The sequence below is a fragment of the Oncorhynchus mykiss genome, chromosome 8 (assembly GCF_013265735.2).
Source record: "Oncorhynchus mykiss isolate Arlee chromosome 8, USDA_OmykA_1.1, whole genome shotgun sequence".
NCBI classification, from domain to species: Eukaryota; Metazoa; Chordata; class Actinopteri; order Salmoniformes; family Salmonidae; genus Oncorhynchus; species Oncorhynchus mykiss.
The window spans coordinates 17,585,547-17,597,563 of NC_048572.1; positions in this window are offsets into that span (position 1 = coordinate 17,585,547).

A 12,017-nucleotide genomic window follows, 5' to 3' on the forward strand; every position below is an offset into this window, starting at 1 on the left:
CAGAGGTATGAAGAGTGGAACTAGGGGCTCCATTGTAAACTAAAACAATGATAACTAACCTGAACAACAGTATACAAGGCATATTGACATTTGAGAGAGGCATACAGCGAGGCATAAAGTAATCGCAGGTGCTGATTGGGAGAGCTAGCTAAAACAACAGGTGAGACAACAACAGCTAATCAGCTAACACAACAACAGCAGGTAAAATGGCAATGAATAGGCAGAGAGGGTCGGATTAACTAAACACAGAGCCTGAGTTTGCGGCTGGGGCCGACAGATATAAAATAAATAAACAGAATGGAGTACCGTGATTAATGAACAGTCCAGCAGGCATCAGCTATGTAGCCAAGTGATCATAGTGTCCAGGGGGCAACAGTAGATGGAACAGGGAAGCCGCCACTACGCTAGCGACACGGCGTTTAAAGTTAGTAGCCCTGGGCTAGTAGGAGCGTCTGCTCCGACGGAGGCCGGATGAAGGCACAGCGGATGGAGTATTCGTCGGCAGACCAGTCGTGGTGGTGCGGCGGGGCGCCGTGTCGACAGAGAATCCAAGCCAGATGGCGAAAGAGTTCATGTGGAATTTAGTTTGCTAGCCGGGAGATGTGCCTGGCTCACGGCTAACTGGTGCTAGCTTCGTGGCAGTGGCGTTAGCCAATATATCCAATCGGTAGCAGCGGTGATCCGGTGCCAAGGTCCAGAGTTTATCCTGTTATGGATGATGCGAATTTTCGCAGCTTTTTGTTAAAAATCGCGCAACATTTCAAAGTCCTGCTACTCATGCCAGGAATATAGTATATGCATATGATAAGTATGCGTGGATAGAAAACACTCTGAAGTCTCTAAAACTGGTTAAATCGGGTCTGTGGCTATAACAGAACGTGTTTAGGAGTAAAAATCCCTGGTAAAACTGTTTACCAAAAACACAAAATAAATATTTGTCCGCCATTCAATGTATTGTTTAAGGCGACCTAAAATAAACGCCTACAGATTCCACACGATGTCGCCATTGTTGTCATTTTCTGACTTATTTATCCTTGGTTACAACACGAATAAGCCCCTCCTTTTTTGAGGCGCACCACAGTATGTTGTGAAACTGAAAAAATGGACGATGATTTCCAGACTTGCTGCTATCGAATACAGATCGCCCCGTGATCAATTTGATACATCATTAACGTTTATTAATACCTAAAGTTGGTTTAGAAAAGTCGTTTGAAGTGATTTGTAAAAGTTTATAGGCGACTTTTGTAATTTTTAAAAGTGACGTTGCGTCTTGTAAATGGGCTTTTTGCAGCATCAGACTGGCCTTCAGCAAATTACATTTTGGGTATACAATGACGGATTTAATCGGGAAAAAGACCCAATTGTGATGTTTATGGGACATTTAGGAGTGCCAACAAAGAAGCTCGTCCAAGGTAATGAATGTTTTATATTTTATTTCTGCGTTTTGGGTAGCGCCGGCTACCGCAAAATCTGTTGTTTACGTGTCGTGCTGGTATTTTGGGGGGGTGCATGCTATCAGATAATAGCTTCTCATGCTTTCGCCGAAAAGCATTTTACAAATCTGACTTGGTGGCTAGATTCACAACAAGTGTAGCTTTAATTCAGTACCTTGCATGTGTATTTTTATGAAAGTTTGAGATTTATCGAGTACTATACTCGAGTACTATAGGTGGCGCTCTGAAATTTCCGCTGAGCTGTCCCTGTGCAGGGACCACCTCCGTAACAAGTTAAAGCAAGGATCCGGTGGAGTATTGGGCTCTAGCCGTGTATGAGTGGGGTTCAGGTGAACAGCTGAGTAGGCCGGGAGGTGGGCCTCAGGGATAGCTTCGGTACTGGGTACCAAGGTGAGTGCAAGCTAGCTGTGAGCTAGCTAGCTTCAAGCTAGCTGTGAAGATCAGAAGTAGTGGTTCAGGGATTACGGCAGGAATCCGGCGTTGTTGTGGAGAGACAGTCCGATACTGGTAGACTAGCGAGTATTATCCAGGCTAAAAACAGGGCTGGTATCTGTGCAGAAGGTAAAAGCCGCTAGCAGTGGATAACAATGACTAAATAGCTTGTAGCTAATTAGCTGGTTAGCTTCTGGAGGTTCTTGAATGTGTTCTAACATTTTAAATAATAGCGATTCCGTATCACATTGGGTGAGGCAGGTTACCGGAAGGTATAATTGAATTAAAAATCGAAAAGAGGTTGAAAATAAATTGAAATATATATATGAATATATATACAAGAAATACGAAAAATACAAAGTACATGAGAGGACAAAACAAACATTTCTTCACTGCTACGCCATCTTGGATACAGAAAGTATGGTTCTCAATCAGAGACAACGATAGACAGCTGCCTCTGATTGAGAACCATACCAGGCCAAACACATAGAAAACATAGAAAAACAACATAGACTGCCCACCTCAACTCTATCAGGGCACATGTGTTTTATTTTTCCTACAAGAAATACAGTAAAGGTGATTGGGGCTGGGTTGAATTTAATTTTTTTAATAGTTAATGTAGTCTCTGCTTTGTGAATTCAAATACCTTGAGCCTCAAATAATCAACTACCAATATGCCTTCAACCTTGTATCTGTATTCAGCCCCTGTCTAGCTTTCCATATAGCAAGCAGACTTTACATTTAGACCTGCAACTGGTATTGTAAAATTAATAATTTTGCGTACATACATACACTGACTGACATGGTATTAACACCATCAAATCAGAATTTGAAACTGAAGAATCTACAAAGTACATACTACTACATATGCAAACATGGTGAGAAGCAACTAAAATTCATTAGCAGCCACTTTTCAAAGCGAATTTTACAAACTTTTATTGTAGACTGTATAAAAAAAATCTGTGGAGGGTTCATTTCTCAGTGCATTGAGCTTTATATTAAAATATGCAATATTGTATTTTGGTGCTCCTTTTAGAAGCTCTAATAATACAAGCAGTAGGTGGTATTCTCCAAACTAACACATTCTGTCTCTATGGCTTATTCTTCAAATCGTAATGAAAGGTATGTCTCACAGTAGATTGAATACGATTTAGCTCTGTGCATATAAGGCTGTTAATTCAGTAAAGCTTTCATCAATTTCTGCATGCTATCCATGTGATACCAGCACCTCTCTGTTGAACATGAAAACTAAAGCAATGACTGCACGCCAAAAACAATCCTTTTCATAATACCCTTTTCATCAGTACTTCATATTACATATTACTAAAATAACCAATATCCCAGCTGAGCCAACAACTGCATTCTGAAATACATGGCAGAGGTCAGTCACACAGTACACAGATATTGACTGAGTGTATGCGGGTGTGTGTCTGTGTGTGTCCACAATTCTGTAACGCTAATATCTTACATCATTGCCTGTTACAGCTTGCTCAGTCGACATACATTCACAAATTCTGGGTACTGTGATGTTATATTTTAGTAGTTTTAATCAATATACAGTATCTTACACAAATAAATCGGATCATTTGATTACAAGTATGGCAATTGAGAGGAAACTGCCGAAACAGTTGGTGAGCCCCACTCAGCTTGTGGGTTATCTGACTGAAAACATATGAGGCACAAAAGACCAGTGTATCACACAGCTGTGTACTATCAGAGGGCTCAGAAATAGCTCTGCAGGCACGAAGAACACGCTGTGAGCTTCCTTCCTCTCCAATTGACAAATGTTACATAAATTATTCAAACCAAAATAAACACCTGGACCATCCGTTACTCAAACCTTCACTCAACAACAACGGTAGGCCATCAAGGAAGAGATGGTACTGCAGACAGATTATTTCACCTTAATTTAAACCAGGTAGGCCAGTTGAGAACAAGTTCTCATTTACAACTGCGTCCTGGCCAAGATAAAGCAAAGCAGTTAGACAAAAACAACAACACAGAGTTGCACATAAACACAATAGAAAAATCAATGTACAGTGTGTGCAAATGTAGAAGATTAGGGAGGTAAGGCATTAAATAGGCCATAGAGGCGAAATAATTACAATTAATCATTAACACTGGAGTGATAGATGTGCAGATGATGATGTGCAAATTAATTGATCGATATATAACATAAAGCATTTCTTCAACTATCTATGATGGTGATTCATTGCAAATCAATGTGATTTTCATTGTGCACTTGCACGAAAAGAAAGATTATGACTCAAGCAAATAGCCCAACATTAAAATAGAACAGGCTATGACTAGGCTAGAACAGGCTATGACTAGGCTAGAACAGGCTATGACTAGGCTAGAACAGGCTATGACTAGGCTAGAACAGGCTATGACTAGGCTAGAACAGGCTATGACTAGGCTAGAACAGGCTATGACTAGGCTAGAACAGGCTATGACTAGGCTAGAACAGGCTATGACTAGGCTAGAACAGGCTATGACTAGGCTAGAACAGGCTATGACTAGGCTAGAACAGGCTATGATATGATCATGTCATCAACAAATTCTTAACATCACATTAAATAAGTGTATTTAAAAACTCAACAAAAAATAAACAACTATCGCTTATTTTTAGCTACTTTTGTTTTTTCAAGCCCAGAGAAAGTACTTTTTCACTTATTTTCAAGTCAACATTAAACACAATGTAATCTTTCTACTTTCCAGTTGATTTTGTAATTGGAAAGTTCCTCGGTGCAGGAGAACTACATTGTTATGTCTGTGATCCACTTTGATGTATTTTTCATGAGTGGAAGTTGTGGTTTGCTGTGTTATTAAAGAGCAAACAAGGGACATTTTAGAACTCACGTTCCTCATTGTGGAGGCCATTTTGGAAAAGACTTTACATGTCCTAAGGGCTGATATGACGTGTTACATTTCAAGATAACATTTTTGAAGAGCGTAATAATCAGAACGGCCGCTTTAATTGCCAAAAGGTTTGTGAAACTAAACTTTAGATCGTGCTTTATTATCCATAAATGTAACTTTGAAAGCATCCTTTGAAGCCTGGATGGTTGTCATCTGAAATATTTTTCAGACAACACATGATGGAAGTCTGACATTCTAAAGTGTTTTGCTTGACAGAAATAATTTCTGTATGGAAAAATGAAACAAACTAATTAGACACTTCAGTGAAAGCTGACACAGAAAAGGTCTAAGAATTACTGGCAATGACACCCTGGAGGAACCAGCAGGAAAGTGTTACAGATAAAAGTCAGCCTTCTAATTTGTCCCTCTTATGTAGTTGTGGAATGCTTAAAACGGGAATTGAAACAATCAAAGGCATAACATGGTGAAAATTGCAGTAAAGTGGTATTCTGACTCTTCGTTAGCATTATCCCATGCAAATATAATGTCATTTAAAAATGTAATATAACCAAAAAGTTGTTTTTTTCTCAACTACTAGATTTAACCTATCAGTGAACTGATCAAAACATACAGATGGACATATTGTAATAGCTGTTGCTGTCTATTACTTTAATAGAAATGAAAGTACAACTTCAAGTAAAACTTGTGTCTATTCAGTAGGACTGCAAAGGGTCAGAAACTTTCCGGTAAATTTATGAAATTTTGCTTAAATTCATCAAAAAAAGTCAGCTTATAACAGTGAACCTTTTTTTGTGGGATACACAAGGGAATTCCAGGTCTTGTGGCATATTTTGGTTAACCTCTTACAGCGACTCCCCTACTTTTTTCAATTTCTGCCTGAAGACATACCTAAATCTAACTGCCTGTAGCTCTGGCTCAGAACCAAGGATATGCATATTCTTGATTTCATTTGAAAGAAAACACTCTGAAGTTAGTGTAAATGTGAATTGAAATAAAATAATATAACACAATAGATCTGGTTTAGATAATACAGTGAAAAACCATACGCAATTTCATTTTTATTGATGTATTGTCATCTTTAAAATGAACAAGACAAAGCAAACATTCAGATAGGATGATGGGGACAATTTCAGTAACAGTATTTGTGCAAAGTTTCAGAATGATAACTTCCAAAATGAGTGTGCTTACATGACATTTACAGTGCCTTGCGAAAGTATTCGCCCCCCTTGAACTTTGCGACCTTTTGCCACATTTCAGGCTTCAAACATAAAGATATAAAACTATATTTTTTTGTGAAGAATCAACAACAAGTTGGACACAATCATGAAGTGGAACGACATTTATTGGATATTTCAAACTTTTTTAACAAATCACAAACTGAAAAATTGGGCGTGCAAAATTATTCAACCCCCTTAAGTTAATACTTTGTAGCGCCACCTTTTGCTGCGATTGCAGCTGTAAGTTGCTTGGGGTATGTCTCTATCAGTTTTGCACATCGAGAGACTGACATTTTTTTCCCATTCCTCCTTGCAAAACAGCTCGAGCTCAGTGAGGTTGGATGGAGAGCATTTGTGAACAGCAGTTTTCAGTTCTTTCCACAGATTCTCGATTGGATTCAGGTCTGGACTTTGACTTGGCCATTCTAACACCTGGATATGTTTATTATTGAACCATTCCATTGTAGATTTTGCTTTATGTTTTGGATCATTGTCTTGTTGGAAGACAAATCTCCGTCCCAGTCTCAGGTCTTTTGCAGACTCCATCAGGTTTTCTTCCAGAATGGTCCTGTATTTGGCTCCATCCATCTTCCCATCAATTTTAACCATCTTCCCTGTCCCTGCTGAAGAAAAGCAGGCCCAAACCATGATGCTGCCACCACCATGTTTGACAGTGGGGATGGTGTGAGCTGTGTTGCTTTTACGCCAAACATAACGTTTTGCATTGTTGCCAAAAAGTTCAATTTTGGTTTCATCTGACCAGAGCACCTTCTTCCACATGTTTGGTGTGTCTCCCAGGTGGCTTGTGGCAAACTTTAAACGACACTTTTTATGGATATCTTTAAGAAATGGCTTTCTTCTTGCCACTCTTCCATAAAGGCCAGATTTGTGCAATATACGACTGATTGTTGTCCTATGGACAGAGTCTCCCACCTCAGCTGTAGATCTCTGCAGTTCATCCAGAGTGATCATGGGCCTCTTGGCTGCATCTCTGATTAGTCTTCTCCTTGTATGAGCTGAAAGTTTAGAGGGACGGCCAGGTCTTGGTAGATTTGCAGTGGTCTGATACTCCTTCCATTTCAATATTATCGCTTGCACAGTGCTCCTTGGGATGTTTAAAGCTTGGGAAATCTTTTTGTATCCAAATCCGGCTTTAAACTTCTTCACAACAGTATCTCGGACCTGCCTGGTGTGTTCCTTGTTCTTCATGATGCTCTCTGCGCTTTTAACGGACCTCTGAGACTATCACAGTGCAGGTGCATTTATACGGAGACTTGATTACACACAGGTGGATTGTATTTATCATCATTAGTCATTTAGGTCAACATTGGATCATTCAGAGATCCTCACTGAACTTCTGGAGAGAGTTTGCTGCACTGAAAGTAAAGGGGCTGAATAATTTTGCACGCCCAATTTTTCAGTTTTTGATTTGTTAAAGAAGTTTGAAATATCCAATAAATGTCGTTCCACTTCATGATTGTGTCCCACTTGTTGTTGATTCTTCACAAAAAAATACAGTTTTATATCTTTATGTTTGAAGCCTGAAATGTGGCAAAAGGTCGCAAAGTTCAAGGGGGCCGAATACTTTCGCAAGGCACTGTAAATGACCATTGAAAAGTAGCAGAAAAGGTCTGACATGGAAATGGTCTTCCATGCCTCTTTCTTTCCTGCCTGCTTCTTAGCCACATACTTATTGGTGTTCGCCACCAGGGAATCAACAACTGACGAGGTGAAAAACAGTTGAAAAAGTTGAAGGGGGCTGTACTTTGAAGTCATGTCTAGTTGAGGTCCTGGCTGCCTTTTGGGACTAAAAACTGGTGGATTTGGTTCCACATCATCTTCTAACACAGAGTGCCAACGACCCTCTGGCCCTCTGTCTGCAGGTTTCTCTCTTCCCCACCTCCTCTTCTTTGTCACTGTCTTCACAACTCTAGATGGCCGGGTAGGTGTGGAGCCGGAGACAGCGGGGGTCCGGCTGGATGAACCAGCTTCAGAGGGGTGGCAGGGTAGCCTAGTGGTTAGAGTGTTGGACTAGTAACCGGAAGGTTGCAAGTTCAAACCCCTGAGCTGACAAGGTACAAATCTGTCGTTCTGCCACTGAACAGCCACTGTTCCTAGGCCGTCATTGAAAATAAGAATTTGTTCTTAACTGACTTGCCTGGTTAAATAAATGTAAAAGAAAAAAAAAAGAGGGAGACATTGTCGGCTCAGAATCACTGCCACTGTGAAAGATTTTAAAAATCAGTAACAATACTTTCACGTATGAGCCATGTATCAACACATAAAATGTACTGAGTACAGGGAACATAATCACTATGAAATTGAATCACTACGCTGTTGAATCACTATGCTGTTCCATTCCATGTTAATGTAAAATACATTTAAAAAATATATCACACACACAGTATTGCCAATATGTACTTTACACATTTCATTACAGATTATATTTTTATATATTGCAAATAAAATAAGAAAATCAACAAAAAAAATCTCAAATTAATAATATTTCATATTAATTTCAAACAATGACATTAGCATTAGAATTGATCAATCCAGCATGGCATCCCCGCCGTGCAGAAACATTTCTTCCACCTGGGAGTCAAAACTAGCAAAACTAGCTTCGCTGAAAGATTCATCTTCCTGAAGAAACTCGGTCTCGCTGTCTCAATCAATTTCCTCTATAATTTGGGTTAAATCTGTGTACCTAGACTTTGTTTTAGCTTTTCCTGATTTCTTAGCCATATTTTAAATATATAAACTTGTTGAAAATGCTATTGAATATGTACTGCTATGCGTAACACTCGTGGCTCCGTCAAGTAGGATTTGCAATGGAGAATGAACCTCTTTTACGCCAGAGTTTACGAACATATAACCATTACACATTGCCGTTTACCTCAGCTCATTGGCTATCTTCCAAGCTAGATTTCAAGATAATCAGTGGTCATTGGGCCAAAATACAGTCAATCAACGATAGACCGGTCCTACCATTGGTGCGCAAAGAGGTCATTGATTGGTGTCTTCAAATCGGTCAATACGTCCCGGGAAAAGAACCATCATGTATGGTTGTGTTAGTAACAACCAGAGGATTGCAATGAAACCAACCATAACTGGATAAACGTTTGTTTAGTGTGTGTAATTACCATGAACGCTTCGTCCAAAGTTGAATGAGATGGAAATCACAACGCAACCGGTTTACAAATGTTTCGTGTTAGGCTATAAAAAATTGATTTTATCAAACAAAACGACCATTCACTGTGTAGTTAGGACACTTGGCATTGCCACCAGAGGAAGATATTTAATGGTAAGCAATTTATTTATTGTTATTTCTGACTTTCGTGACGCTAATGCTTGGTTGGTAAATGCTAGTAATACTTGTGTGTGTGGGGCGCCGTCCTCAGAAAATCGCATGTTTCCTTTTGCAGTAAACCTTTTTGAAATCTGACACAGCAGCTGGATTAATAAGACGTTCATCTTTTAAATGATGTAAGATGCATGTATTTACAAGAATGTTTAATACAGCGAATGGTGTTTTTAAAATGTTAGCTCTCTGCAGTTTCACCGGGTGTTGGCCTGGTGGGACGTTAGCGTCTCACCTACCCTAGAGAGGTTAACAAATCAAAATATAATATATTTTAAATTCTTCAAAGTAGCCACCCTTTGCCTTGATGACAGCTTTGCACACTCTTGACATTCCCTCAACCAGCTTCATGAGGTAATGCATTTCAATTAACAGGTGTGCCTTGTTAAAAGTTAATTTGTGGAATTTCATTCCTTTTTAATGCGTTTGAGCCAATCAGTTGTGTTGTGACAAGGAAGGGTTGTATACAGAAGATAGCCCTATTTGGTAAAAGACCAAGTCCATATTTTGGCAAGAACAGCTCAAATAAGCAAAGAGAAACAACAGTCCATCATTACTTTAAGACATCAAGGTCAGTCAATGCAGAACATTTCCAGAACTTTGAAAGATTCTTCAAGTCGCAAAAACCATCAAGCCCTATGATGAAACTGGCTCTCGTGAGGACCGCCACAGGAAAGGAAGACCCAGAGTTATCTCTGCTGCAGAGGATACGTTCATTAGCGTTAACTGCACCTCAGATTGCAGTCCAAATAAATGCTTCACAGAGTTCAAGTAACAGACGTATCTCAACAGAAACTGTTCAGAGGAGACAGTGTTAATCAGGCCTTCATGGTTGAACTGCTGGAAAAAAACACTACTAAGGACACCAATGAGAAGGAGAGGCTTGCTTGGGCCAAGAAACATGAGCAATGGCTATTAGACCTGTGGAAATTTCTCCTTTGGTCTGATGAGTCCAAATTTGACATTTTTGGTTCCAACCGTCGTGTAATTGTGAGACGCAGAGTAGGTGAACTGGTGACCTCAGCATGTGTGGTTCCCACCATGAAGCATGGAGGAGGAGGTGTGATCGTGGCTGGCTGGATTGCTGGCTGTGATTTATTAAGAATTCATGCACACTTAACCAGCATGGCTACCATAGCATTCTGCAGTGACAAGCCATTCCATCTGGTTTGCGCTTAGTGGGACTCTCATTTGTTTTTTAACAAGACAATGACCCAAAATACACCTCCATGCTGTGTAAGGGCTATTTGACCAAGAAGGAGAGTGATGGAGTGCTGCATCAGATGACCTGGCCTTCCCAATCACACGACCTCAACTCAATTGAGATGGTTTGGGAGGAGTTGGACCGCACAGTGAAGGAAAAGCAGCCAACAAGTGCTCAGCATATGTGGGAACTCCTTCAACACTGTTGGAAAAGTATTCCTCATGAAGCTGGTTGAGCGAATGCCAAGAGTGTGCAAAGCTGTCATCAAGGCAAAGGGTGGCTACCTTGAAGAATATAATATATATTTTGATTTGTTAAACACTTTTCTGGTTATTACATGATTACATGATTCCAAATGTGTTATTTCATAGTTTTGATGTCTTCACTATTATTCTACAATGTAGAAAATAGCCAAAATCAAGAAAAACCCTTGAATGAGTAGGTGTAGGTGTGTCCAAACATTTGACTGGTACTGTATATATAGATATCCTAGCCCTGTATGGCTTTATATTCAGCTTAAGTATTTCACTATTTCAAATCTTGCATTTTTTTGTTCAGGCTCATGTGCCAAGGTTTAGCAAAGCAATGCAGTTAATTAGATACACTCTAGAATATCTCATACAACTGAAATCAATATCTAACCTGGGACTAAACACCTTCCTCTGCACCTGAATCCGGGACTTCCTGACGGGCGTCCCCCAGGTGGTAAGGTTAGGTAACAACACATCTGCCATGCTGATCCTCAACATGGGGACCCTTCAGGGGTGCGTGCTCAGTCCCCTCTTGTACTCCCTGTACACTCATGATTGCATGGCCAGGCACGACTCCAAAACCATCATTATGTTTGCAGATGACACAACAGTGGTAGGCCTGATCACCGACATCGATGAGACAGCCTATAGAGAGGAGGTCAGAGACCTGGCCATGTGGTGCCAGGACAACAACCTCTCCCTCAACGTGATCAAGACAAAGGAGATGATTGTGGACTACAGGAAAAGGAGGACCGAGCACGCCCCCATTCTCATCGACGTGGCTGATGTGGAGCAGGTTGAGAGCATCAAGTTCCTTGATGTCCACAATATACCCCTCAGGAGACTAAAAAGATTTGGCATGGGTCCTTAGATCCTCAAAAAGTTATACAACTGTACAATCGAGAGCGAGGTTGCATCACTGTCTGGTCCAAAAGGCTTCTTGACCGCTTCTACCGCCAAGCCATAAGACTCCTGAACAGCTAATCAAATGGCTACCCAGACTATTTGCATTGCCCCACCCCCTTCTACGCTGCTGCTACTCTGTTCATTATCTATGCATAGTCACTTTAACTCTACCTACATATACATATTACCTCGACTAACCGTTGCCCCCACAGGTACCCCCTATTTATAGCCTCGCTATTGTTATTTTACTGCTGCTCTTTAATCATTATTTGTAATTTTTTTACTTATCTATTTTATACTTAACATTTATTTTTC